At 43.8% G+C, this 27,863-nt stretch overlaps 1 protein-coding gene across 7 annotated transcripts in view; it reads left to right on the top strand.

The window, feature by feature from the left end:
* The first annotated feature begins 7,101 nt into the window (after nucleotides 1-7,101).
* Nucleotides 7,102-27,863, top strand: part of DAB1 (DAB adaptor protein 1) — a 414,997-nt gene continuing 394,235 nt past the window's right edge. For 6 of the 7 annotated variants that reach the window (XM_054285852.1, XM_054285858.1, XM_054285848.1 and 3 more), the window contains exon 1: nucleotides 7,443-7,555. The gene's annotated coding sequence lies outside the window, so the exon portion shown is untranslated. Of the gene's footprint in view, nucleotides 7,179-7,442; nucleotides 7,556-27,863 lie in introns of those variants that run through there. The other variant, XM_054285850.1, reaches the window with a different exon arrangement.

The raw sequence follows: 27,863 nt of genomic DNA, 5'->3' as shown, positions 1-27,863 counted from the left end.
AAGACATTTCTCTTTCTTATGTATGAAGCCACAGAAGCAAAGAGAGGAGGGTTATGTACACAGGAGTGTCAAAAAAAAAAAATCCCCAAAAGAGCCTAGCCTGAAATTAAGAGGGAGAAAGAGGGTATACCTAGAGCTAAGAAAAAAAAGGAAATTGCAAGGTGTTAGAGGAAAGCTGGAGCTGCCCTCCCAACAAGCTCTGACTTGTAGGTTGCATCCCTGACCTCCACTAGCATCAAATGTCAGGCCAGAGTGGCCTTTTCAATATTCTCATAAGCCTTTCTGACATTAAAGGATGGCAGATAGGCTGGAAGGGACCTAAATTAACACAGGAGGTGCCATTTGCTCACAGACTGCTGGCCCTGTGCATCATTTGGGGCACCATTCCAGTTCCCCCTGCTGCACCACACATCTCTCAGCTCCTGCCCACAGCTGCCTCCTCCTCCATGGCCTGCAGGGGTGGTTGTTGATTTATAACAGATAAATGTAGTAGATTTGAATATTTGTTCAGTTTTTATTCATGGTTGATTTTGTGACCCCACAGACTCCCAGCTTCCAGCTGAACTTGGAGCAGGGAGTATCAGAAATCTCACAAGGGTCTCAAGACAACCAAAGCATTTGTGTTTGGACCAGATTAACATCCACTTAAACCTTTGGTAAGGCAGCTTTTACAGTTCCCTTACAACCCAACCAACTATGCCTGCTATCTTTGTGGGATATTCTGATAATTTAGGATAATAAAAAATATTTCAGAGGAACCTCAGGAACTTTTACACAGAGCAACCCTCAGACTTGGATCTGAATGAGAAGAAACTGCACCCTCTGCAAGGTGTACTCATATTTCTCTCTCTGGAGTTAGGGGACAGGGAATGAGAACAGGTAACTTGTTTACAAGGTTTTCTTCTCTTTCAACTCTCTGAGCAATTTATGTCACCTTTTTTCATGGGAGATGCTGAGACAGACTTGCCAGCTTGAGTTAAAAGATAAAATAAAACAGATGAAGGGGGTGGAGGGAGGAAAGCGTTCCAGGGTTTTTTTTTTCCAGTTCTGTACAATGATACAAAAAGTGGGTTATGAACTAAAATATTGAATCACAATTCTTCAGGCAGTTTTATACTTAAATCATAGTCTTGTCAAGTCTGTGTTTGATATGGTTTAATTAATGCTTCCCTTATGTTGTGTTTGATTTTGATGTGTGTGTGATGGATTCCCACAAGCTCAGGTGATCAAACCCAGACATTTGTCAGTGTCAGAGCCTGCGCTGAAGCCTCGGTCGGCTCCGAGCACAGCCTGGATGGGGAAGGTGGCACTGGGTTATTAGAGGGACATGAAGCAGCTATTAAGAAATCACCTGCAGTAAATGAAGCCAATCCTGTTTTCATTAGGCAGCACAGAAACCGGGATCAAATGAGTTTGGCAAGGGAAGTCAAACTGAGTATGACGTGCCCCGCAACGGCAGAGGGCTCTTCACAGCCTGTAGCTTTGCATTTGTTAGCAAGGTTTGCTCACTCTTCCAGTGCAAAGCCCTCATTTTCAGCAATCACCAGCTGAAGGTCCTTGTTTTTAGTGAGACAATGTTTGCAAACACCTTTATTATTTGAGACAATCCAAAAGAAGGGAAAGGAGACGGAGCATGTAATTGTTCTCTTAGGGCTGGGGGTGGGATGCTGTGTGCTGCACAAGTAGTTAGGAAGGAAGCTCAGAAGTCTTGTGGTTGGGGTTTGCTCACAGATGGAACTGGCAGTGACAGCAGAGCCTGGGATCAGCTTCAGCCAGCAATGGCTCTTTTTCTCTTTCTGTTTCCCTGGGTAACCTCCTCAATCACTCAGGATGCACCATGGTATGTCACCTTCCGCTCCTGGCTCGCTCCTTGTGATGTTTCAAGCACCCTCAATGCTCTTAATTTCCTTAAGTGTTAAGGAAAGTAATACCTGGTATCTGTAAGGTAGTGCTTGAAGGGAAAAAGTGCTTTGATAAGCTCTTAATTATAAGGATTCTTATAATTTGTTGACTTCCCTTCCCAGCAATAGTGGGATGTTTCTACCACGAGGCCTTCTCAGCACTGTCATTTGACATAATTCTGCTGATTTCATTAACTTTCACTGATTTTTTTTTTTTTTTGCAAGTCGATCACAATGATTGATTGACTGGGAAAATAGGTTTTATCATCCTTAGTCTCCAAATTGAATAGTTGTAGCAGCTGGATTAGGTTAATCCCGGCAGGATCCTCCTTTGGCTGATTTCCACTGCTGAACGGAGCCGCCCCTTCTGTCCCCCTCTGCTCCCCTGTGAATTAGGGGATTAAGAGAAGAGGTGCTTTAGCTCAGCCCTTGATTGACACGTGGTTATGCAAATTGTGAAGGAAACCCTGAGATTCCTGCAATCTAGCTGGAATATTGGAGACGCCTTCAACGTGAGAGTGTAACAAAACCAGCAGCACTCAGTGAAAGCAGGGCCCACTTACAGGAAATTCATGATCTTGAGCCCATTTTCAACTCTTAAAATCTTTGTAACCTTGAGATCCGTGTGCCCCCTGAGCAGCTGGGGGGAAAGGAGTGTGTTTTGAACAGGCAGGAGGCAGTAACTTGTGTGATGTGTCTGAATGTTAGATAAACTCTCTCATTTCCGCACAGACATGGGAGGTGAAAGACAGAACAAAATGGCTCTGTCGTCTACCACGGGCTGCAAGGGAGGCTCAGTGTGTGATTAAATAATGAATAAAATAGCATTGCAAATGATAATGTTATATTGTAAATAATTCCATTTGTTTACCCTACTGTGGCATTGAAGTTCATCTCCCTTGGAGACTTCTCTGACTTTTGATGCTGTTTTGCTTTGCATATGCTTGATTCTTTTTTTTTTTTCCTTGCTTTCCACAAAACCTTCATAAAGGTTCTGGAACTCGCAGGACTAAGTGAATAATTCACGGCAAACAATTTTTTTAATGAATTTAGCATCTTTATTTCTGTAAAAAATAGCCCTACACACATTCTGTATGTTGTGCACTAATTTATTGTCAAATCAGTTTTAAGTATGAATTCCCCTCAAACCACCATCAATCCTTCTATTTTTATGAATAGAATATAAAGTCTACTCTGGAAATAGCTGGGTTTAGAAATGAGTTTATTTGTGGCTGGAGAAATGTGTATTGCTTTTGTTTCCTGCATGGATGGCTACAGTATTGCTACTGGTACAAATATGTCCCAACATAATATTTGGCAATGTGAATCTCAATTTTTAAGTTCATTTTTAAAATTCATATTTAAACTACTCAAGTTTGATCTCTCAAATGCTTTAGAAAGCAAACACAAGGCAATCAAAACACATCTATGTTTTTCTCTAGAGAAATCATGTGAAGGAATATATTTTAAGGAAGAAATAGTGCAATTACTATTAATATTATTAGCTTGACTTCTACTTTGGAGAGCAGTATTTTTTTTTTGGAGGTGACTGCTGCATAAAAATACGAAATTATTCTTTCAGTGGGTGAAGGATGTGGGCATGTATATTGTGGTTTTAGATTCAGACTAACATTTACCCCTGAATATTAATTCAAAGATTGGAATTAAGTGCATGTAGTGGATGTTCAGTGATGCAATGCATTTTAGTGGAAGTATCTCAGAAATCCCTTTAACTTACTATAGGTACCTCTGTATGATTCTGAAAGATGTAAAGTCAGGTCAAAGTATCTGATCTACCCCAGACAGTGCCACTGCTCTAGCAGCAACTGCATCCCTTCATCTGTCTGACAAAATTGGGGTAATGACACCTGAATGAAGTTCCATGAGATCCATGGATGGGAAGTGCTGAAGTGAAAACTTTGCAGTATAAAATTCAGACATTTATCTCTGCATAGAGACTCGTGGTATTCCTGGGCATGTATTTAATTAAGTAATGCTGTTGTGACTAAAACAGAGACCTGAGGTTTCTGTTTTGGGGGTTTTTTTTGGTTTTTTTTTTTTTTTTTAGGTGCCACCAGAAGATGCATATCCTACCTGAGAAAGCCAGGATTTTCATGAAGTCGGGAAAAATGAAGGAAAAAAAAATCCCCAAGTGGAGATGAAGGATGATGACAAGACAAATCAAACCTCTCTTTCGGGCAGAGACAAAAGTCTGTGAGATGCTTGCATCGATCCTCACCTGGAAGTTCTGTGTTTGGAAGTTTTGAAATTTTGGGGGAAGTTTTGAAGGTTTGGAAGTTTTGAAGGTTTGGAAGTACACCAGTGAAGGTGGGTTTGGTTTCCTCACAGGAATTTTGGTTAGAGTAGATGCTGCAGACCTGAGCTGCTCTCAGACACATCTGATGGGGCTTTGAGGAATGAAACCTAGGGAGAGACATCCCTGCCCACGGCAGGGGGTGGAATGAGGACATCTCCAAGGTCCCTTCCAACCCAAACTGTTCTGGGGCTCTGTGTACTTCCTGCAGCTCAGATGCCTTTGGAATTCCTGGCTCCGGAGCCCTTGGCATGGCATGGCAGGCGGTGTTTTGTTTCCAAGCCCAGAAGGATGAGACTTGTGTAAAGAGCTGCTAATTTGCTGTGCTTTGAGTACACAAGCTGAAGCCTCCACACGCACAGAGACCTCAGTATCAACGTCAAGATGTGAAGGTAGAAGTCGTTTCTCCTTCGTGTTCCATTCCTGGATGAAACTTTCTGAGTAACAATTAAAGGAGGGCTCTGAGATGAGCTGAATAATGGTGAAACAAAGGCACCAGCAGCGTGCTGCCTGCTCCCCTGTTGTCTTAGAGCAGCGTCTGCTGTAGCTGCTGGGAACTGTGGCAGGGAAATCTCCTCCTCATTTCCATTTCAAACCCTGCCTGCTCTGAGACGAGGATAATCAGTCCCTCACTGCAGTTGTGCACTGCAGCATCTTCGCCTCCCGCTCCCTCTCCCGGGGCTCGCTCCTTTGCCGGCCCAGCTGTTTGTGGCTCTCTGCTCCCCAGCCGACTCCGAGGCACTGCGGCTCCGTGGGAGCTCTCCAGCGTGCTCACATTCACGGCCACTCATGTGACTTTTCTGCTCACACATCTGCGCTTAAGGAATGGAAATTAATGTCACTCGCATAGAGATTTCTTTCAGTGATCTTTTGCAAACATTCCCCGTACTGTATCTCTTTGTTTGGATGGGATTGCAGAGGAGGATTTGTACATCCATGCTCTTGTGCATCATCAGTGCCCTTTCTAGGAGAGCTGAGAGCATTCCCAAGGTCCAGGGAGTCAATCATACCAACAGCAAGCTCTTCAACCCAACTGGCTGTCCTGTCTAAACTTTGCTAAAAGCAGGGAGGAATCTGTACTGGAGTTGGAAGTAAACCCCCATCTCTCACATCCCACTTGGCATTGGGATCACAAGCCCAGAATTGCAACTTTATTCACTATTATGTGAACCTGGCAGATCTACCAAACTCTGCTCTCCAAATTAGGAAGGAAACTATTAGGGTCTAGACATCAGAGACACCGTAACTTAACATCGGAAAGATGCAGGGCCTGAGATTTGACATGTATTTTTGCCAAGAGTTGTATCCCTCGCAGGGATGTGATGGGTGGGAACAGACTGCGTGTTCAGTGCTGTCTTAGAGGTCTGGGTCCTCTTGCCATCCTCACCCAAACCCCAGGAGAGAAAGGGAATGGAAGAAACTCAGTGTTGGAAGGGCAGTCAGGGTACATCTCAATCACATAATCAATAGGATATTTGACAGCTTTATTCATCTTTTATCACCCACAAGTTAAGCGTAGCAAAATGTCCGAGGCAGCCATTACCAAGCAGCTCAGGGTTTGCATGGAAGGAGCCCATTAAGCAGGAAGAGCTGTTACTCCTGCAATAAATATGTGACACAGGAGAGCAGGTAAGAGATTGGGGCCAGAAAAAGAGGTTTAGTCAAATGTGTCGGGTCACAGTGACAAAAGGTTAATAGCCTGTCACATGGCACATGCCCGCAGCCACCGAGTTCTGCCACTATTAACACCTCCCTCTGCCACGAGGTACAATAACCAGAGATGCCTTAATGATCTTACATATGAAGGAATATGTAAAGCAGCTTAAGTCTCATTCTCTAGCTATTACAAGCTTGATCTCCTAGAATTAGACAGAAACTTTAATCGCTGTCTCACTGCTGTGCTTTGCGAGCTCACGCGTTAATTTCTTCCTTGCCAGGGATTAACGTTGCTGTTTGGTGACATCCCATTGAAAGAGTGGACAAGGAAGAGCAAGAAATAGATCTGTGTATATATTACACAGACTGTAATTCTCCTTCCTGAGCACTGCCCAGCAGGCCAGGCACCTATTGACAGAGCTGGCTTAGGTCAGAGCTTGCCAGAGAAACACTTAACATCCATCTGAGAACAGCAAGGCAAGCTGCATCTACCGTGGCTATAAGCTGTCACTCAAAAGTATTTCTGCCTTCAAAGTCCATTTTCAAGCATCAGGAGCAGACACCTTCCTGCACAGGGGAGACAGCAGCCAGGAAGGAACCTCTGTGGGATAGGCAGGCAGGATCCCAAGGAGGAGCAGGCAGCATGGGCTGGGCCCAGAACGCCTCTTGGTGCCTTCAGTGGATGTGAGGCACCAACCTGCGCTGCCCAGCGCACCTGAACGCCCCAGGTGCCGCCTGTTGTCTCATCACGGCCGGGCGGGGATGCCGCGGGCCCAGGTGTGCCGGTTCCCAGGGGCAGCTGGTGGCCGCAGCCCCCCGGCCGTGAGGCGATGGCCCCGCTGCGGCCGCCGCAGCGCTGGAAGGGCTCCCTCAGCTCCGGCCGCAGCAGGGACGGGCACCAGGCCGAGCCGGACCGGGCCATGGTGAGAGGGGCTGCCGGGGCCGGTGGGCTTTCAGCGGGAGCTGGGCGGTTGGGAGCCGCGTCCCCTCAGAGGGGGAAGGAGAAGGAGAAGGAGTCCGGGGCTGGAGCTGCGGGAGGGGGCCCGGAGCTCCGGGGGGGGGTCCCCGCCCGGCACCGCCCCCTGCCCGCGGCCCGGCCCGGGCGGGGCGGGGGCTCCCTCTCGCCGCTATTGGGGGGATGCGGTAGCGCGGGGGCTGCGGGGATCGGCGCTGCCGCCGCGGGCCCGGAGCCGCCTCCGCAGCCAGCGAGGCACCGGGGCGCGCATCCCCGAGGAGGAGGAGGAGGAGGAGGATGGTGATGAGGATGAGCACGAGCGGGGCGCTGCGGGGAGCGGCGCCGGCTGCAGGTAGGAGGAGGCGCGGGGAACCGCGGGGCTGCGCGGGGGGAGCCGCCCGCGGCCGCCCCATTGCCGCTGCCGGTGCCGCCGTGCGCGGAGCGGGTCCCGCGCCCCCGGAGCCCGGCGGAGTTGAGCGCAAAGTTTTTCCGCCGGGAGGGAGGCGCTGGCGCGGCGGAGGAGGCGGGGAGGGATGCTCGGGCAGCGCGGTGCCGCCTCGCCTGCTGCCGGGCAGCGCTGCGCGGCCGGGACGTGCGAGCGGGGATGCGAGCGGCGGCTCGGCCGCAGGAGCCGCGCTGCCTCGGGGCCGGGCGCGGGGATTTAACACTTCCACAGCCGGGCAGCCGCAACTTAGAGCCCTAGTGAGCATCGCCGAGCCGGGAACGAACGTGAGACACCGCTTCCTTTCTATCTGTGTGTGTGTGTCTGTGGGTGTGAGACTCTCGAGCAGGGCTTTCTCGCCATCCACCTCTGCGCGCCATCCTGGAAGGGGCAACTTGAGCCAGCTGTCCCCTCTTGGTTTTATATTTACAGCCGGAATAAATATTTTGCTGCCCTTCTACCTTTTTCTCGACGCCTACTTGTAGCGTAGATGATTAATCTGGGAGGTTAGTGGCCAATTAGGCATAACCGTGTAGGAAAAGAATTATGTGAGGATATATGGGGTTTGACTAGTGATGTGATACAGAATACACCCAGATCTTGGTAGCTGCTTCCCAATGTGTGCAAATTCAGTGTGTTCTTGATTTGGAATGGAAATAAAAGTGTAATGACAAATATGTTACTTCTAGGGGAAGACTGTTATTTTCCTTGCCAGTGAAACGTGCAGCAGCTTCAAAGTAAAATGTGCATGTCTGGGGACAGAGAGAGGGGTTGTCTTTTTCTCCCTTTAAATATGGTCTTTCTAGTGGTACTGGTTGCTTTGAATGTTTGGTTTGCAGAATGAATTTCATTTCAGTGCCCTCGGAGTCTCGAGAGAAGAAGTGCACTGCTGTGTCTTCTGAGGCTGGTTGTTTTAACTGATCTTGTTAAATAATGCTATTATTAAATGATGGCAAATTGAAGCAAATGTGTTTTTCATTGCCCACAAGTTGTGTTTCTGAGCTAAATTTCTTTTTATGGCTGGAGAGGCTCTTGCACTGCAGTATTACAATACAGCCATATTAAAAAGGTCCTTGGAGCAAATAACCCTCTAATGCTGCAGCTATGTTTTCAGTAGACTTCAGTAGTTCTGTGGGAAGTGATTATGTTGCATTTAAAGAATCTGGGCTGAACTGATTGTGCTTTTTTAAATTGTGGTGTTAAACTGCTTGTAGACGTTCATGTGAGTGGTAAATCTAAACCCAAAATGCAAAGAAGCAAAGCTCCAAACCCAAGGCTTTATTTGTGATGATTTTTTTTTTAGCAACAGGTTTTTCTGTTTTCTTGATGGTTTTTTCCCCTTTCCTTCCTGCCTTCCTTCTCCCTTCAATTGGCAGAGAGGTGTCCAGCTTCAATGCCTTTCCTTACCCAAGCAGGGTGCAGTGGTAGATGATTCCATCATTCTCCTCTGTGCATGGTTTACTCTGTCTCTGGTGCTGCAAGGGATGAAGGCAAGTCAGAGTAGAGATAAAAGGGAAAAGACATTGCTAAGGTTGATGGTGTTGGCAAATTGATGGATCAAGGTTTGCTCTGAGGAACCCCACTAGGTTTTGGATGGTTTCTTTGGGATGTCATGCTGAAGGCACAGGTCAGCACCTATCCTTCAGTGATTTCACACCAAATTCTCTGTGTGTGCTTGGCAGGTGTGAAAGGCACACATGGAGCTAAGCTTCTAATGTCAATATTTGGTGCTAAAAGATTAATTTTGAGCAGAAGACAAGCAGTTTGGTTACTTCTCTTTAACTACAGCTCTTCATTACTGGCTTTTGTTTGCTCTAGTAAACAAACATATAGCTCTTGAAATTGAATTAAGTGTATAAACTGCTTGAGCCAGAGAGGGGAGACAGACTAATAAATAAAGAATTAAGCTATTGTGCCACTGACTGGCTGATTACAGCTTTGGCCTGATCACTCAAGCAGTGCTCCAAGCAAGATCTCCATGCCCAGAATTCCTCCTTTTCTTCTGGGTTGGAGGATAGGAATGCTGGGGGTGACTGTGGGGTGATGTCTGCTTGACTGACAGACACTTATTGCAGAGTGGCACTCACTACTCTGTAATTTTGCCTCTGTAATGATTTTCTCCAGAGAGCTGACAGAGAATTAAAATGTTTATGATCAGGTTTTCAGAAGGGTTCCTCAAGATGCAGAGAGGAGGGTAGGGATGTCCATCCATTTTTAGATCTCACTAATCCCAAGCTTCTGTAGTTGTGCTAATTTTTATTGATTGTCACGGCAGTGGCTGTTTCAGAGCACAGGAGTGGAAATGTTTCCACTCCACACAGGGTAATCCTAAAAAGAAATCAAAGTGGCAAGGAAGGAGTGGCTGAAAGAGACATCTCACTCCACTTTTCTTCAGATTGTTTGTGAAACCAAGGCAATAGATAAACAGTTGTACACTTTAGAAATTCAATTTCAGTGGGAGGACTACACTTTCCATCTTGTGTTTGCTGTAAATGCTGTATAATCTTGGCACTACTTACCATAAGGATGCAAACCTCAAGGTTCTCCAGCTCAAGCCCATTTCCCTGCTGGATCAAAAACCTGGGAGCAGAGGAGCCTGTGGTGGAGGAAGGGTGTAATTTCCCATGTGGATGCCAGCTGTGTGCCAAAGGAGCTGAGCTGGAGCCAAGGCTGGTACCCTGAATGGCAGCAGGTGAAAGAAATGTGTCGGTGATTTCTGGTGATCAGCTCTGCCCTTATCAAACTCCTGTGTGTGCTGCAGATCAGGAACACACCCTGTGCTTCTTTAGCCGTCTGATGCTGACCTAAAAATCCCTTTGCAGACCCATCAGGTGAGCCTCAGCCATGCTGGTGCCTGGTACTCACCCTCTGAATTTCCTCACTCAATCCCATACCCTTCTCTAGGCGTGTTTGCTGCTTTTGCAGGATGCTCTTGGAGGTTTCCCATCCCCCTGCTCCATCCACACTTTGTCAAGGGAATTCAGCATGATGTTGCAGCCAGCCCAGTGTGGAGCTGACAAATAGTGACACCACCTACAAGGGAAGAAGGAGGAGGGTTGGGATATTCAGGAGAAAATCCCAGGAGGGGTGTATTCCCTGTGCTCCCCATTTTTTTGGCTGCAGCCTGTCTGCAATTGCTCTCCCAGATTTTTAAGGCTGTTCTTCTGCTTTCAGAGCTCTAAAGAAGGAATAAGTGGTGTGTTGGTGGGTTTGTGCTTAACCAGAGGTGCAGGAGAGGGCTGGAAGTGAAAACCAGCCAACCTGAATGCTGCTAAGAGCTCTTGGAATTGGGAATGAGAAGTATTCTTTTGAGTAACCTGGATAGCAGGTGGAAATGACCCTATACACAGTGTCTATAAAACAGAGTGTTGGATAAAATGGTCCTATTACAGGAGGTGCAGAGGGCAGAAAACCTAAGCAGTCTTGACAATCATTTTGGGATTGTTCTGCAAGAAAATCAAAGGCTTGTCAGTTTTTGCTTTTATGCACATAAATCACCTTTGCTCCTCCTGTTTCATAAAATGCAGCGGGTCAGGACTTTTCCTGCCTCTACACTATTGTGAGTATTTACAGTAGAATACACATAGCACGCAACAGGAGATTCATATTTCACAGCACTTTCATTTTTCATCAGTATGCCAACTTAAAGAACCTCCAACTCCCCTTTAAAATAGCATGAAGATTTGCAAGCCAGTTATAAGGAATGAGAATACATTCTGATATTCCTCTTTTATAACCACAGATTGATGTATTCAACAGCCAACTCCTTTGATTCTTCCAACATTTAAACATGAGTGAAAAAAACACTATATGAATATTTACTCCTGTTTTAATGTAGCAGAGCCCTACTGAAGTCAAAGCAAGTGCAGCTGGTTCCTCAGGCTGAGGATATGGCCCAGAAAAGGACTTTCCTAATTGGCAGGAGGCTGCTTTGGTGCCATTCCTTGCAGGGCAATATTTTAGTAAAAAAAAACAGAAAAAAAATCCTACTAACATCAGAGGGATTTCTCATTTGTAAAGTTTAATGCTCCTCAGTGAGAGGTGAGGGGATTACTCCAGCTCAGAGAGTGTTTTCCCTGACTAATATATCCAAAATGTATGTTGGGATTGCCCAGCACTGATAATTCACACACCTCTGGAGTGGAATCCAGCAGCCATTCCAGGCTGGAAACATTGTGCAGGAGGGGTTTAGGGAAGAGAAATGAAGAAAAACTAATCCAATTGAAACTGCAAGGGGAATTTAGGAAGCAGAATGCAATTATCCGAGTTGGATATTGGCCAGGGCGTGTTAGTTAACATTTTCACTCTTGTGGGGATTTCTGTGGGATCTTTAATGACGATGAATGGTCAGGGCTCTATTTTACATCTCATTTGAAAGCCTGAGCTCTCACTTCTTCGTGAGGACGAAGTGAATGTTTTGCCTTCCTTCACAATGAGTTGCTTTAGTCAATCAGGGCTCTCTGGGCACACCAGCCTGCCAATTCCACCTGGCCTTGGGTTTTCCTCACCCTGAGCTGCCGAGTCAGAAGGAAATCCCAATTCTCAGCATTTCCAATTTAAGAGATCTTCATGTGGAGAAGATTCCCTGCAGCTCAACTGGCCATGGCATGGAATCACAGAATGGTTTGGGTTGGGAGGGACCCTAAAGATCAACCCATTCCAACCTCCTGCCATGGGCAATGATTCCCTCCTTCCCTAAGCACAGGCTGCCACATTTCTTCCCTGTTTTGTGAGGACTAGTGGATGGAGGAATCATCTGTCAATAGTAAATGTGATAAATCTTATTGAAACTGGCATTCCGGGAGAAAGGAGTGGATGCACAAAATATTTTCCTCTCTACAATCACGATTTTCCATTTAGTTATCTGAACTTGAATCCTTTCTGAGGCAAACAAGCCAACAGGCAGTTAGTTCTTCTCTGGAAAAATTCAGTGTCTGCTTACAAATGTGTTTTTATATTGGTGCTTTTTGGTATTCAGGCAAGGAAAACAGTAGGATGGCAGTTTGCTTCTCTGCAAGGGGGGAGAGGGCCTTCCTCTTCCTTTGGAGGTTCAGGGATGGTGTGTTTGGTATGATTCAGTCAAATATTGTTCTGGGAACTCAGAGGACTGCTCTGTACCATTGAATTACCTTTTAATCTGTTTATCAACATGCTTGCAGACTATCTTAGAGGTCATGAGGCAGTGGCAGATGCTGGGAGATAAAATTAGATATGCATCCAGACTTTACTGTATAATTTTGTTAACAAAAAAGAGCAATGTTGTAGTAGATACTCCCCCCTGCCCCTTTCTTTTTCTACTGAAAAACCTGTCCTAAGATTTGGTTTTCCTGCAAGATCCAGTATAGGTGGGCTGTGCTTCTAACCCATACGTGCCACTGATACTCATGTGCAACACAAATAATTAAAAGATAACAGGGATAATACTCTCCTTGTAGCAAAGATTTTTGCTGTTAATATAGGCATTTCCCCAAAACTCTCATGGTAACATCAATGTCAATATTCTAAAATGCTCAAAATATTCATAATGCATCAAGTGATACATTTTGTATCCAAGGATTTTTTCTTTCTACACTTTTGTGTCTTTGGGGACAGTTTAGGTTGTTTTATTGTCTGTAGAATGATGGGTAAAGCCAATATCTACATCCACTCATCCTGAATTTCTGGTTAAAATTAAAGAGCTGACCACTCTGACCTGTTGTGGTGCATTTCCTATAAAATTTGTGGGATTTCACAGGGGTGAATGCTGGGGAGAGTCTCAGCACTCTGTTACTGTCAGACTTTATTTACCTTACTGGTGTATCTTAGTTATGGTCATCTCCTCTCAGGATGTGACCCAAAAGCCCAACTGAGCTTTTCAAGAATGTTCAGAACATGTGGAATATAATGTTAAGGGTCAAAAAGAATCATGATTATTGTTCAAAAGCCTCAGAGGAAACCACTTTTTCTCTTCTTTTAAAATAATAATGTCTTATAGCTATGCAAAGCTGGGTTTTGTCCCTCATAACCAAAGTGAATGTGCTTAGGGACCCCCCCATGTAAATAAAGTGCCCATTCCATCTGCCTCTTGTAGCCTGACCCACAAAATCAGCACAAATGTTTCCACTGCATGCAAGAATTGGATGAGTGTGTTGTGTTGGCCAGGTGTAAAGCTGTGATCTGTGACATTTCATGGCTCGTGTGGGCATTGTGCTGTCATGTGGCACAGTGGCCTGCATTAAAAGAGTCTTTGGGGATAAAGAGAGACAATATGGGCAGAAGCTGTTGTTAGGCAAAATAAATTATAGAGTAGCTCATGCAGTGTGGGAAGGATTGGGAGTGATGTAGTTTCAAACATCATTGTTTCAGTAATTGTGCTGTTTGAATTGTGACCTACTTTAATAACATTCTACTGTTTTTAGTATTTCTTTATTCATTACATTTTATACACACTCAGGTGGTTCACTGCAAGCTGTGTGGGAATTACAAGGAAGGTCAAGTGCTCTCTGTGAGGATAACTTATTACTGGAAATATTAACTGTTGTCATTACTGTTTTCCAACATGAAATTTTATTTGTCTGGTGAATGAAGAGATGATGTTGGGCTTGTGTTAAAGTGTGTGATTACTGTCAGTAGACCCAAGTCCTTCCAGTCACAGTTTTGAGATGTGCATGATCACTGAACAAGTGTCACTTTAAATTGATTTATTTTTCCCTATACTCTTAAGCTGGTACAGGCCCTTATCAGAAACATCTTTGAGATTAGGACTGGTTTATATAGATTTAACTTTTAGAAGCCTTTAGTGAGCTGAGGCTAAACTGAGATTTGTAGCTTTACTATTGAAATAACCATGCCTTCACTTGGCTTTGCAACCCTTCAAATGAGCTTAAATTCATGCTTTAAATTATATTAGTTCAGTATTTTTTATGTGGAAAAGGCTTTGGCCCACTGGAGGTCTGTGTAGAGGTGGAGTAAAGCCTTAGTTAGGGCTGAGAGCAGGCTCTCCCTGGCCAGTGCTGGGGTCAGTTAAATCCATGGTGGTTTTCCATAAAAAAAGACATTCCAACAGTTGTTCTGTGGTCAGTGGAGGTGTAATTGTGAATTTTCACTGAGAGTTTGGTTAATGGGATCAGGACATCACGTTCTCAAATCATAATCCCACTCTGGTAGAGCAAATATATTGCTTTTCTCGGAGCCATTGAAACCCATGGGAGAAAAGGGAAGCCTTGGAGCATCCCTGCTGTCCTTACACAACCTAACATATCTGGGATACCAGTGCATAATTTATTACATATTATTGAAATAGAATCATTTCTGTAAAGGTCAGCTGTCCACAGTGTCTGAAGTGCTTCAGTTTTGATTATGCAGATTTGAGGTTCCTTTAGGAATCAAGTCTGAAATGGGCAGAATGAAGACAGAAGAGTTGCAGGGAATATTCTCCCTTCTGGCTGTGGCAGCAGATCAGGGATTGAAGCTTTACCAGCGCTCTGATTGCATTATCAAAATTCTTGCCTGCTGGTTTGATGTGATGGACTTAGAGGTTTCCCTGGTCCAGGGCCAGGGACATCTCAATTTACAAGTCATGTGTATCTAATTTTCCTTCTGAGCTATGTCATTTGAATTCTCTACAGTTGTGTCTTCTCAGTATAATCTGGAAGAAAAATAGAGTAGGTGGGTAAATTCTCTGGACTGGTAAAGTTTCTGTACTGCTGTGCTGGATTTGGGTTGGACAGGTAAGTTAGGAAGGCAAGAACTGTTTTATAGAAACAAAAACGAGAGATTTTTAGCTGAATGTCTATTTTCTGGGTGAAATCTCCACTAGACAAAGCTTTCATGTCAGCTCAGCATGAGAGAGGAACAGGAGAAGTTTAATCCAGGAAAGAGAGGACTCCTGATAAAGACTTACTTATTAAACCCCTCTGGAGAGCTGAATAAGGAATTGTCTTTTCCATTCAATGAAGTGAAGGGTGTCACACAGTGTGAGAGGCAGCAGACACAAGCAGGACACCTCACACAGATGATGTTCTGCAGGAGAGCTCAGTGCCTCGGGATCTTGAGGGTGCTAAAACCAAACACAGACCAGACAATCTCCTGAAGAGTGTGTGGTGGAGCTGAGGGCCCACACTGGGGCTGACACTGCTGCTGCCATAGATGTGCCAGGCTCACAGGTGTGTTCTGGTGAGTTATCTCAAGCTGTGGGTGCTCTTGGTGCCTGCCAGGGAGCCAAGGTTGCTGCACACGGGGCCAGCCTCACTCTGCTCCCAGCCAGAAGGGATTTCTTACACAGAGGTGAGGAACTCAGCCAAAATCCAGTGTGGAGCAGTTCATCTCTCCCTGCTGTTCTCTTGAGTCAAAGCTGAGTGTGGGACACAGAAGAAGTTGCTTCTAAGAGACACACAGCAGTGTTGGAGGAGACTTGCTATCTTCTAGCAAGGCACCTGGTGTTGCAAAGGTGTACAAACCTGGATTGGTTGTGCCTGGTTTATTTTACTGTAGTTTTAAGCAGTGACTTTGGTTTAAGGTCTGTTATTTCCCTTACTCCGTGTTAGGTGCTCTACCCTTGGTGTTTGACAGTGTAATAATCTCTCTGCTGGAGCTGCTTGTTCTTATCCAGCACTTGTGTTGGATATGTCTGTATCCATCTGCTCTAAAGCTTATGAAAAGGCCCAGCAGAATTTAAAATGTATATATTTAAAAAAATAAAGAAGTTTAGATTAGATTCCATTTAGGTCATATTTGAAGCTTTGTTCCAGTCTCACAGCATGGAAGCTCCATTTTTATTGGAAGTGGAGAACCTTGGGTAATTGCTTGACATGAGGAATTAGGGCTTAAAGAAGAACACTAAATATCATGAGGCTTGTGATAAAATCTTAAGCACTGTATAAGCCACTGAGGGCTGTCAGGTTGTAATTAGGTTTGATCATTATCAGCTTGAGCCAGATTTGCACAGGTTGCTGAGACATGGAAGGCCATTACCAATTCCATGAGCAACTCAGAACCCTTCCCTGATGATGGTGAGCTGGGCTGACTGGGCATTTTCTTTATTTCCTTTGCATTTTTGCCTCTTTCCTTCACAGGTTGCTCAGGTTATCTCATGTCCAACCACAGGCCACCAGGAATTCCTCCCCTGTGGAGAAGTGATCTGGGCTGAACATCACTGTTGTTCCTGTTTGCTCAATTCTTTCTAATTCTGGAGATTGAGGAAGCTGTTTTAATTCTAAATGGTTGTCTTTGAAATAGGTTGTGTTTCTATGGAAATGCTTGTCTGTTTTGGTAACTTTTTGGAAGCAAATTTTGAAGAAATATAATATTAATCTTAATATTGAAGTAAGAATGTCACCTTATGCAGGGGCCCTAGGGAATGTTTCTTAGTGGTAGGACCTGGAATAGAGTTCATTAATAATTCCACTTATTGCAGACTCTGTTGCCTTCAGATTACCATTTCAAGTGCAAATACACAGTGGAGATTACACATGGCAGCATTTAAAAAGCAAAGTTCAGATGCTGTAATTGTGCAATGGAGTCACTTGGAATTATTTAATAAAAGAGGCATACAAAAAGGTTCCTCGCTCTAATTTCATTAATAATGTACTTTGCATTTGTCTGGAGACATTTGGCTGGCAGATTTTCTTTCAGGGTGCTGTGGAATAAAGCAGTAACCCTCTAAGATTTCCTCATTGGGGCTGCTAAGAGTGGCAAGGAGATCACAGAGCCCTGATTTCAAAAATACAGACTAGGGAATGGAGTAGCATTTTTAGCTGTCAACAAATAGAAACAGAGATGGGAGAAATTGTGATCTGTGGAGGGCAATGGCATGTCCACTGAAGCTGGTTAATTTGGTATGTGTCCTGATTTATTTTCCCTGTTTACTGAAGAAGCAGAATGGACACACACACTCACTGCTGTGCCAAAGACTTTCACAGGAGCTCTCCCTCTTCTGCCAGGAGGATTTCTCTTCTAGCTGCAGACACAATATTTTACCTTGCAGATGTCAGTGCTGGCTCTCTGTTTGTGCTCACCTTTGCTTCCCCTGCAGCTCCCACACCTGATTGTTCTCCCAGCCCTGCAGTTGTCTGGCTAACTCACTTTCTGCCTCATTTACTTCCCAATGACTGCTGCACACCATTCCCAAATCCAGGACCTGCCCACCTTTGTGCCTGGCTGCTCAGCTTGCTGCAGTGTTCAGTGACTTCTCTTGGGAAATGTTACAGCCACACTTTGGAATTGTGGAGCTGGGCTTTGTTACCTTCACCAGAAGAAGGGAACGAACACTGGGGAAAGGATATCCCACTGAGGGCACTGTGAGGAATTCCAGCTGAGGGATTCAGCAGGATGGAGCTGGTGGCAGGGGTTGCGTGTGTGGGTACCTCACTTTGTGCTCTCCTAAGAAAAGCAGAAATTCCTGCTTACCTGATCCATCCTGAACATCTCTGGCAAACACCAGGCCAAGCCACTTGTTTTTGTGTTGTTGGTACTTTGCACTTCAAGAAGTGAATGCCAAGGTTTTGGAGAAGTTTAAATATTTTTTCACTGAGAAAAAACCTTCTTTTGAGTAAACCTAAGGCAACCTGAGATCACTGTCTTGGAGTTGCGAGCTCTTGTCAGCTTGGTGCTCACAGTGACAGAAACACATGTTGGGATGTGAGCTGTGGGTGCTGCTCCCCATCAGTTGTTTTTCTCTGTACAAAATGATATATTCAGTGCTTGGTGGCTCCCAAGGGAGAGTCTTGGAGTGATTCCCTGCTCTCAGCTACATCTGCACCTCTGTGGGCCCTCACTGCTCTGTTTTTTGACTCTTCTGTAGGAAGCTGAACAAGTGTGAGTCTGGGGATTTTTAGTTTCTTTTGTTAAGATTCTGCTCAGTCTGAGCTGAGTATTTTTTAATGGACACTTGCATGGACTGATTATGGCTTTTTTCCCATGTGGTTGTTTCTAAGGTCTTTCTTCCATCATATTTAAGGTTCTTTTTAAAACCTTGGGTGGGTATATCCAGATTCCATTGCAGTTCAGGGACAGCACTGTGACTGCCCACCTTGTGCAGTGCCTTAACCAAAAACCCCCTTTCAAGTGGTATGTCTCCTATTGTTTTTATCAATTTACCCACCTATTTTAAAGGTCTACATCTGATTTCAGAATCCCAGTTTATTAAATGCTGGAAAGTATTTTTGCTTTGAAGGTCTCTATGTACCGTACTAACAGCACAGAACAAAACCCTATATATACTCAAGTAGGTTTTCCTTAATTCCTTAGCTAACTGGGGCAACAAATGAAGTACAATTGGGGCAACTAATAAAGTAAAATAGGGACTGAGATGTGGCATTCGTGTGCTTTGGTGTATTCTATGGACATCTGATTTGTAATTGCCATGTTGGTTATTTTGTAGGTGGGATATTATTTCAGGGCTCAGCATTGGAGCAGGAGAGCTGCTTGTGATTCTGTTGGAGGATGGGAGAGAGAGACAACAGAACGAGGCAGAAATTTTATTTTTCTGGTGCTTTTCTCTTGGAGGAGGCTGAATCTGAGAGCCTTGGCAGTGCTCCATAGCAGAGGAGCTTGCAGTGATGCTGCAGTTTTGTTGGTGCCACTGCAGACACAAAGGCTAAAACAAATCAAACTGAGCTGAGAGGAGCAGATGGGGCAAGTGAGAAGTTGGGAAATCATTCAAAGTGTTAGACACTGAGCAATTTCAATTTTCCTGAGACAAGTGGGTGCTGTGGCACAACATGGCTCTTTTTGACACTCAACACACGTGAGACAATTTTGGAATAAAAGCTGCATCAGGTGCTCCGATTCCAAATTTCCGTGCCTGAGGGGGAGAGTTTGCATTTGGCAAGGATAGCTGCAAGGGGGGGTGGGATGGTGAAAACAAGATTATCATGAATCCTTTCAGGTGTTTTGTTGACTGCTCTGAGCAGAGTGTGTGTAACAAATGAGCAAAGTTCCTCTGTTGGAGGCAAAAATTGAATTTATAGGGGTATCACAGGCAGTGGGGGTCAAAGAAATTGGGCAGACACTTCCTTTTTTCTAGAAATGTCTTGATTTTAATGTTCTCCTTAAAGGATACAAGTTTCCCCCATAGCATGGGAATAAGCAAAAGAATAACCCCCTGAAAGTATAAATATAAGTATAAATATAAGTATGTTGGAAATTTTGGCATCATCAGTAATGAAGCCACAGAAATTCCTTGGAATGTGTGGCCTGTATCCCTCTCTAACACTCTTCTTCTGTTAATATTCCCCTTTAAGGGGTTTGGTTTCCTGTTAAAGTGTGGAAATGAGATACAAAGAATTCTGGTCTCACCTGATAATTGCTGCCTAAACACGATTTTGCAGTATTTTCTGTTTATAATAAATAAATAGACTGTAGATAATTCCTGCTTTAAAAGCTGTAGGGCACAGAAAAGTTTGGTGTAGGAAAAATGTGTATGATAAGGCAAAGTTCCAGCAGAAAGAAAAGGAACTCAAATAGCACTTGGATTCTTTCCATCCACCCTACAAAGAAGAAAATTGGTTTGCAGGAAATATAGGTCATGGCAGAGTTCTGGCATCTTGATGTTGCTGTTTTGTAAGTACACTGGATTGCTGGCAGCACAATTTGGGACTCCCATTAGAGCTGCTCTTTGCTGTCAGCCTTAAAGGCCATTTAATATCCCTTATCTGATCTAATGCACTCCTCACACAGACAAAGAAAATTTAAAAGATGCTGTGAGTTTGGGGGATTTCTGTTTGGGTGTGGGTTTTGAATTTTTTTTTTCATTTCTTTTTTAAAGGAGTTACTGAAAGCCAATTTGGAGATTCTGCCTGTTAGTGCATCTAAGAGTCAGTTGCTTCAGCAAGAACCCAAGGTTCAAGGATGTTTCATGAATGAGGAGTTGAAGGGAGATACCTTTAAATATCTATTTATTTTAATTTTTTATATAAAGATTCAAAAATGAGCAAACAGAAAGGCCTATCAGTTGTGTGTATCTGATTGAAATGCATTGATTCTTATACATAAATCATTGCATGAACACATGGAAAAGCTGGGTTTAGGACCCCTTGAAAATAATCTATTTCTGTTGGACATGCATATCATTTAGATATATTCTTGTCTACACAGTGTATAATTTTTCAGTGGCTCTTTCAGAGGTAATTGTGGAAGGCAAAATGTGCTATGTGAATATGGTACTTCAAATTGTTGAATGCCTCCATGAGAAAATATATGATTAGTCTGCAAATAATCTCTTCAAAGGCCCTATTTCAATTCTGAACTCTCAGATGGCTTGGGTAGTCTTTGCTCTTGCTTTGGAGGGATTGAGAATGTTAAAACCATTTACATGCATTGTCACAAAATAATTTTATGGGGTTGATCCTGCCTGACACGATGCTTCACACCATGATGGAAAAATTCATAAATGTTTTCTCCCATTTGATGCTCAAGATGCACTTAAAAACACTCATTTCTCTAAGAGTTATTTTCTCTCTTTATATCCAATTCATAGATTATGGTCAAGTGTTCATTTTTATGGTATTTACAAGAAATCAGTCGAGCCAGCTTGCTCACAACACTCTCCCTCCACCCCCTGCCCAGATTCATCCTCGCAGCATCCTGGAACAAAGGGAGCTGAGATTCTGAGCCTTGCTCTGATCTGATTCAAAAATACATTTCCCTGTAGCAAATTTTTAAGAGTCTGAGTTGTTTGTAGTCAAAGAGTCTAGGGTTATTCCTTGATAATAAAGGAGTGGTGGTTAATAAGTTTTTGAGCTAAAAATTTTAATTTAGGATGAAGTTGTCAGTGTTGTTTCCCAGCCATGAGGTGTGGGGAGACCAGAGAGGTGTGCAGGATTCAGTCTGATCCTGCAGCTGCTTTAGGTGTTGGTTCTGCTGCCTTGGGTAACAGATTTGTTTTATTTGTGTTGTTTTGAGGCCTCTGCTCCCCACGAGGAGCTTGGGCAGCACAGGGCAAACACCAGGGCTGGTTCATCCCCAGCGCTCTGTGCTGAGGGAAGGCCATGGGAAAGGTTGTGGTGAGAGAGCTCTGAGGAGCAGAGCATGTCACACATCATCACCCTGCACAGGTGTGGGGATGGCACGTTGATTCTGCTGCTCAGCCCCCTCTGGGTGTCTGTGACCAGGTGATGACACTGATTTATCACAGAGCTTCAGCTGCCTTTCACAAGGTCACAATAATTTATCAGCCTGTGCACCTAAGAGTGAGCAGTGCTTTTTGAACCTTGAGTTGTGTTCAGTGGAATTAATGGTTTAAAAGCTGTGCCCACAATACATTAAATAGCTAAGCTGGTTTGGAAGTTCAGATTTTATTCAAACCATTTGGTTGCCACACCAAACATAGCTGTGCTAAACAATTCAGTAATGTCCTGGTTTGAAAAGACAGGTGTCTGCTAAGGAAGGCAGGAGCCAGCTTTGAAATGGAAAATGTAAACCAGCTACATCTTTCAACATAAGCCAAATAAATATTGGATTTTAATTTGTTGAGATGTGCAAGAAAAGGAGCTCATAATCTGAGTTATTCTGCAATAGCATTGATGTAGCACAGCAACCTTTACCAAAACTTCCCGGTGTCCCCTGTTTTCATGTATTGGTTAGAAATTCCTTATTCTGTTTGTCACCAGAGGTTTGTCCCTGGTGTGACAAACAGAATATAAGGTATTTCTATGCTATTCTATTTCAATGCTGGGATGTGGCTCTAGCAAGGAGAGGCTGCTGCTGCTCAGTGGCCACTCCAGCTTGGTTCCTGAGCCTCCCAGCTGTGTCTGTGTGCTCTGAGCCCCACCTGGGCTGTGCTCACCTTTCCAGGAGCCTTGGGCTGCCCTGGGGATGCCTCCCTGCCAGCCCTCATCACCTGGGATCTTTGCCAAGGTTGTATTTCAGTGCTTTTTGGAATTTTCCCCTGCTCAGGCTTGCTTTTCTGGGATGAGGAGGAGCTGCTGTGGCTGCATGGAGTGTTGGGTTTGGTAATTTCTAACCCACAGCAAGGCACCTGCAGCTCAGGATATGCACACTTTAAAATGTGTATTTATGAATTTAAAATGTGTGTTTATGAATTTAAAGTGACAAACATTTTTTTGCTTGGTTGTTTTATTTTTGGATTTTCCCCAAATAAGTTCTGTAATGAGTTGATCCTTTGACTCACCCACAGATAAGACAGTTCCAGTGAGAGAAGCTGTTTTATGGGATTCATTTTGGAAGCTATTCAGGGAAATTACTGTAGGCTTTTTGAGAAAATTAGTGAGAGTGTGGAAAGACCACAGAAAGGTTTTTTTCCCTTAGGATTTTAAGTAGGATCTTATGAAGGAAAGGAAAAAACCCAACCCCAAATTCTAATGAAAGAATTTTTTAAAAAATGCAACAAAATTATGCAAACTCTAGGTTTGGTTGTGGGTAAGTTCTTAGCTGTTCCTCCTAAAATGGAAGTTTTATTTTAAATTAGTTAAATTGGTTTATTTTAAATTAGCTTTTAGAAGGGAAAGGAAATTACTTAATCATTGCTCCAAATGTGTGTGTATATGTGGGGGTGTGTGTGCATCCCCTTTGCAAGATGCTAAAGAGTTTGGATTCAGGATGATGTTAATAAATGAATGTACAACTTGTAGGAGTGGAATGATCAAGGCAACTACTCTGTAGGGCTGTGGGAACCCTGGGGGCTCAGCTCATGATGAATATAATCAGCTGAAGTTTTTATCCTGGAGGAAAAAAGTGAATCAAACCTCTGGGTCTTTCACCGGGACTTTTAAATTATTTGAGTTGGAGAGGGGCATTTCTTGGTGCTTGAATTAAGTTAATGTTTTGTGGGTGTACATATACGTGATCCAGGGCACTGAGAACTGGGGAAACTACACATGGATTTCTGCTGAACAAAATGATGTCTTTGACTCTTTCTGACACAGGTTATTAAAGGAAGGAGTCAGATGGTTGGAATAACTTAATCTAATCCTTGTAAATGTGAGCCACACGTGGAGTGTGTGATGCTGAACTGCAGCGAGGGGAATAGAGGAGCAGGTGCTGCTGTGGAGCATCCCAGCAGCATCCCATGGAACTTTACACTAAATACCAAATAACTTGGAAATGTGCCTCCTCTATGCATGGGGCTAATTGATTTCTGAGCCACTGGCTCTGGAGGCTTGTTTGTATTTAAGGTACTCTTTGGAATCCCTCTCTCTGCACTGTTCCTTTGTGCAGAACAGACATCATGGACCTTCAGGTCAGACAGCCACGCTGAAGCCATTCCAGGAATTTTTTGGCACACCTTCACATCAAAGGACAGAATTGTGCCCGTGCTTCTTGCAAAATCTGGGGTGTATTAACCCCAAGACCATCTTCTTGTGAATACTTGTGTAAATATTTTTTTTTATTGTTCTTCTGGGGTGTAAGCAGAGTGTCAGGGGTGTGGACAGGTCTGTGTGGCTTCACCATCTCCATCAGTGCAGGTGTGTTGGGTGGGGTGTCAGTGCTGCTGTTTCCTCATTAGATTATCATAAGGGAGTTCAAGGATGCTCTGTGAGAAACTCCCTTTACTCTGCATCCTTCTCCTTCAGTGTGATGCCTTCAGCATCCCAAACTCTGCTTGAACCCCTTCCTTGTGTCCCCTTCTGGGTGACACAAATATCTGTGTGGCATGTGGGCTTTCTCCTCCCCTCCTCTAGCCTCTTCTCCCCAGTATTATTTTCAGGGTGGGAATAGCACCTATTTAAAAATAACAGTAACAACAACAAAAAATAAACCCAAACAAAGAAATCCCCACCTTGAATGACTGAATTTGTCACAATAATTAAGCATGGTAGCTACAGCTCTGGATGAGTTTCACCTGCTAAGAGCTACTGCAGTCAGCACCATATGGTGGCCTTTTTTTTCCCCTTTTTAATAGACTTAGAACAGCAATTTGTTTCACCCGTGAGCCAGCACCACAGCATGCATTGCTTAACAGAAACAACCTAAGACTGGTGAGCTTTTCATTTTAAGTTTCAAGGAGCATTTAGCTGAGCTTCAGAGCCTGCTTTCTGGTACTGCCTGTTTGCATTGTAACTCTTTGATGTATAAAATTAAAGGGCTGAAGGACAGAAGGGCTTGATTTTTCTGACCAGAGAATCCTCAGTCTTAATGTTTGCAAATAATCTCCTAATATTTACCTGCCTCTTCAATTTATTTCCAAGCTCTCACCAAAGTCTGCGTGTCACTCTGAGACTATGGAAAGAAAATTATTGGAGATATGGAAAATATTATTTTATTTGATGGGTGGACTGAAAGTGTTTAGTTGTGGGTGTGTCTGTGCTGGGAAACAGGGCCTGGGGCAGGATCCCTGATCCTCATCCTAAACACAGAACAGTGTTACAGCACTGAGGAACTCATCCCTAACAGTTCCACGGGCATGTGGCAGTGCTGTTTTATCCTGGTTTTTCCCCAAATAACCAGAGGTACCCAGATTTTTATCCACTTACTGCACTGTGCCCCATAAGCTAACAAATGCAAACCCACAAAATTCAGGACCCCCTTATCTTAAAGCTTTGGTTTTGTGATTGACAGACACAATGAATACAAAAATAAGACTTTTTCCATATTTTTAGTCTTCCTTAAAACTTGGGCAAGTCGTGCAGTACCTCATTAGCCTGGAATGATATTTGCAGAATGGAACAGAGACCTGGTAGCACAGCAAGCTGACCTGCAATGCCCAGAACTTGTGTTTAATTCCCCTTCCACAGGGGAATTGTTTAGGTTAGGGAGGCAGCAGGATTCCCTGGGTGGGAATTCCCTTGAGTGTCACCTCCTGAGCTTGGGAGGCTGTGAATAACCCATGCCAGCCCCTGCCACCTCCCCAGACCATGAGGGCCATGCTGAGCCCTCATTCAGATGCAAAGCTGTGGTCCTGGTGTCTTCCATCCCTCCTCCCTGTCCCCTAATTGCTCCTGGGATCTTGCAGCTTGTGATGGCCCTCTAATTCTGGATCAATACTCAGGTTGCTTTTGTTATTTGCTGGTGTTGAGAACCTGACTCTGCAAGTCACTCACCTGGTGATAACCAAGGCCTCTGCTTAATTAGGAATATCTGCTTAAAAATAAGATGGGTATCTGGGGGAAATGCTGGTTACAAATGGTTCCAATTAAAACTCATGTAGCAGATTTCCCACATCTGTCCTGTTGTGTTTCTTTCTTCCCTTTTTGGAAGGCTAAGGATGCAACATTTCTGGAGGGCACAGGTGTTCTGTTCAGAGTTCAAGATCATCTGCAGTGAGATGAGTTTGAAATGTCACACCCCAGACTCGTTCCTGTCTTGCATCCTTGTGTACTTTGACTGAAATAAAATGTACTTTATATTTCACAAAGCTTTAAAAACAGCAGGGAATGCTGTGTGGGTTTTTTTTGTAAATTACCCAGCTTATCTGGAAACAAGATGTGATTTTTATTTTTTCTGTGTGTGGACAATGCCCCATTTATCCCTCTAGACCCTCCAAAATCTGTGACTTTCCAATCCCAAAAGCAAACTTCTCTTCAATTTTGCACCAAGAGTACTTGCTCTGCACAGGAGAGATTTTAATCTGAATTTTGATTTTATTTGGATAGAAAGAGTTATTCCTTGGTGTTCTCTAATGAGATGGGAGAAAGGGGAGTTTAGGGAGGGTGCTGCAGTGCCCAGGAGCTTTTTGTTCTTCACAGTCTTTTAACTTCATGTGCCTTTGCCACTTTCTTGTGCTCAAGTAATGTTCAAATGGGTTTAGTTTGCAAATTTAAATGAGCTTGCTAATGTTCTCATTTTAGCAATACCATCTAGAAATACTGATTAAAAATGTCACCTAGTGATTTTAATCTGTGAGGAATGGGCAGTTCTGAGAAAAGTAGATCAGTTTTTTTCTCAGTACACCTCCATCACAGCAGAAATGGTGCTGGTAATGTTCCCTGCCTGAAAAGTGTGTGTTTGGCTGCTTTTGGGAGAAACAGGAATTTGCATTCTACTTCTGAAGCACCAATAAACTCCAGTTTTTTTTCCAACCAGCACTGGATTGGAAGTTGGAATTTCTGGTTTGAGGAAACCTGGCCCTGAAATTTCTGGTTTGAAGGAATCTGGCCCACCTTGCAGTTATGGGATGATTCCCTGATCCATCCTGCACTGCAGAGCTCCCCAGGGCCCAGCACCTGCAGGCCTGGGAGGTGTTGGAGGGTCACCAAATTTGGGGTCATTTGTCCAAACCCTCTTTTTAGCAGAAATTTTCTGCTCAGGTGTTTGAGCCAAGATCTGCTGATACTTGCAACACAAAAGATGTTTTGTGTTTCTTCTGCTTGCAGGTCTCAGCATCAGTATTTTCTTTTGCAAATGATGATATTCTAATTTGTTTTGCAATGCAAAGTCCTTCAGTAATCCAAAAATCACTCCACTACACAAGTAAAGGACAGAACTTCATCTTGTGGGAGAAGAGTATTGTCCAGTGTCCTGTTACTTAGTAGTCAGGAGGATTGTCCTGCAGTAGGAGATATTTCAGAGACCGGGTTGGGGACAGATTTACTAGCTTAATTTAGAATCATTAAGGCTGGGAAAAGACCTTTTAAAATCATCCATCCCAATTTTGAAAGTCAGAAGAGATTCCTGTTAGTTCAGAGCACCAGGGACTCCTGGTGCAGGTGGATTCTCCTCCTCTGCAGCAATCAGATGCTGCTATCAATTAGCGCAGACCTGAGGGCACCTTGTGCACTTAAATAAAGCAAAGACAAGATCAAAGCATCACCTTGTGATTTACAAAATAGGTGAGTTGTGTAGTGACCTTAGAGCAGAATCACTGAATATTTTGTTATTCCTAAAAGTCTTTGAGGGAAAAGAAGCTGAAGGAAATAAGCACACAGTGCATGGAGGCCTTAGACAGGAAAGCAAAGTTAAGTAAGAGGGGTAAAAATGAATAAATTTCATTTAATTTCTCACTGAATTTAGTGTCTTCCATTTAGAAAAGAGATGAGAGGGGTAAGAATCAGTTAATCTATGCCAACACTAGTATTGAATACGTTCTTTCATACATGAAATTATCCCATAAGCGAGACAAATTGCTTGAATCATTAAAAAAAAAATCCCAAAAATGCTGATGTGGGAAAGACCTTGGGAGGCAACTTAGTGTGTTGCCAGGCTCTTAGGTGAGATCAAGTGTACCTGTCTCACCTCCAGAAGCTGACAGTCTGTCTAACCTCTTTTTAAACCTTGGATATTGATTTCTCATCTTCCCTAGACAGCCTGTTCTGGGTCTTCACCACTCTTACTGTTAACAAGACTTTCATTTTTCTAATATCTAATTCTTCTTCCACTTGTCCTTCTGTCAGTTGCAGGAGAAGAGCTGATGGATGCCCTCTTCTGCTACTGCCTTGTTGGACACTTGTGGATGATGCTTAGCACCTCCTTGAATTAATCTCAACTTTGCTTTACAGGAAGAAGAAGAAAAAAAAAGAAATGTTGGTTCTTTTTTTTGCTGACAGTGCTTCTGAAATCATAGAGTTGTTTGTGGTGGGGGTTTGTTGGTTTTTCCCCTCCAATTGACCTTTTCCATATTTTGAGGAGTGGCACTAAAAATGGAATATCTATTGAGACAGCAAATGTCTTTATAGTGCATAGGAAAAGAAGAATAAGCTCCTTGGTCTTAGCATCTCATGC

The sequence above is a fragment of the Melozone crissalis genome, unplaced genomic scaffold (assembly GCF_028551555.1).
Source record: "Melozone crissalis strain CALT ecotype California unplaced genomic scaffold, PUWL_Pcris_2 ptg000045l_1, whole genome shotgun sequence".
NCBI classification, from domain to species: Eukaryota; Metazoa; Chordata; class Aves; order Passeriformes; family Passerellidae; genus Melozone; species Melozone crissalis.
Note: the sequence above shows the minus strand (reverse complement) of the source record. Positions and strands in the feature narration are given on the sequence as shown.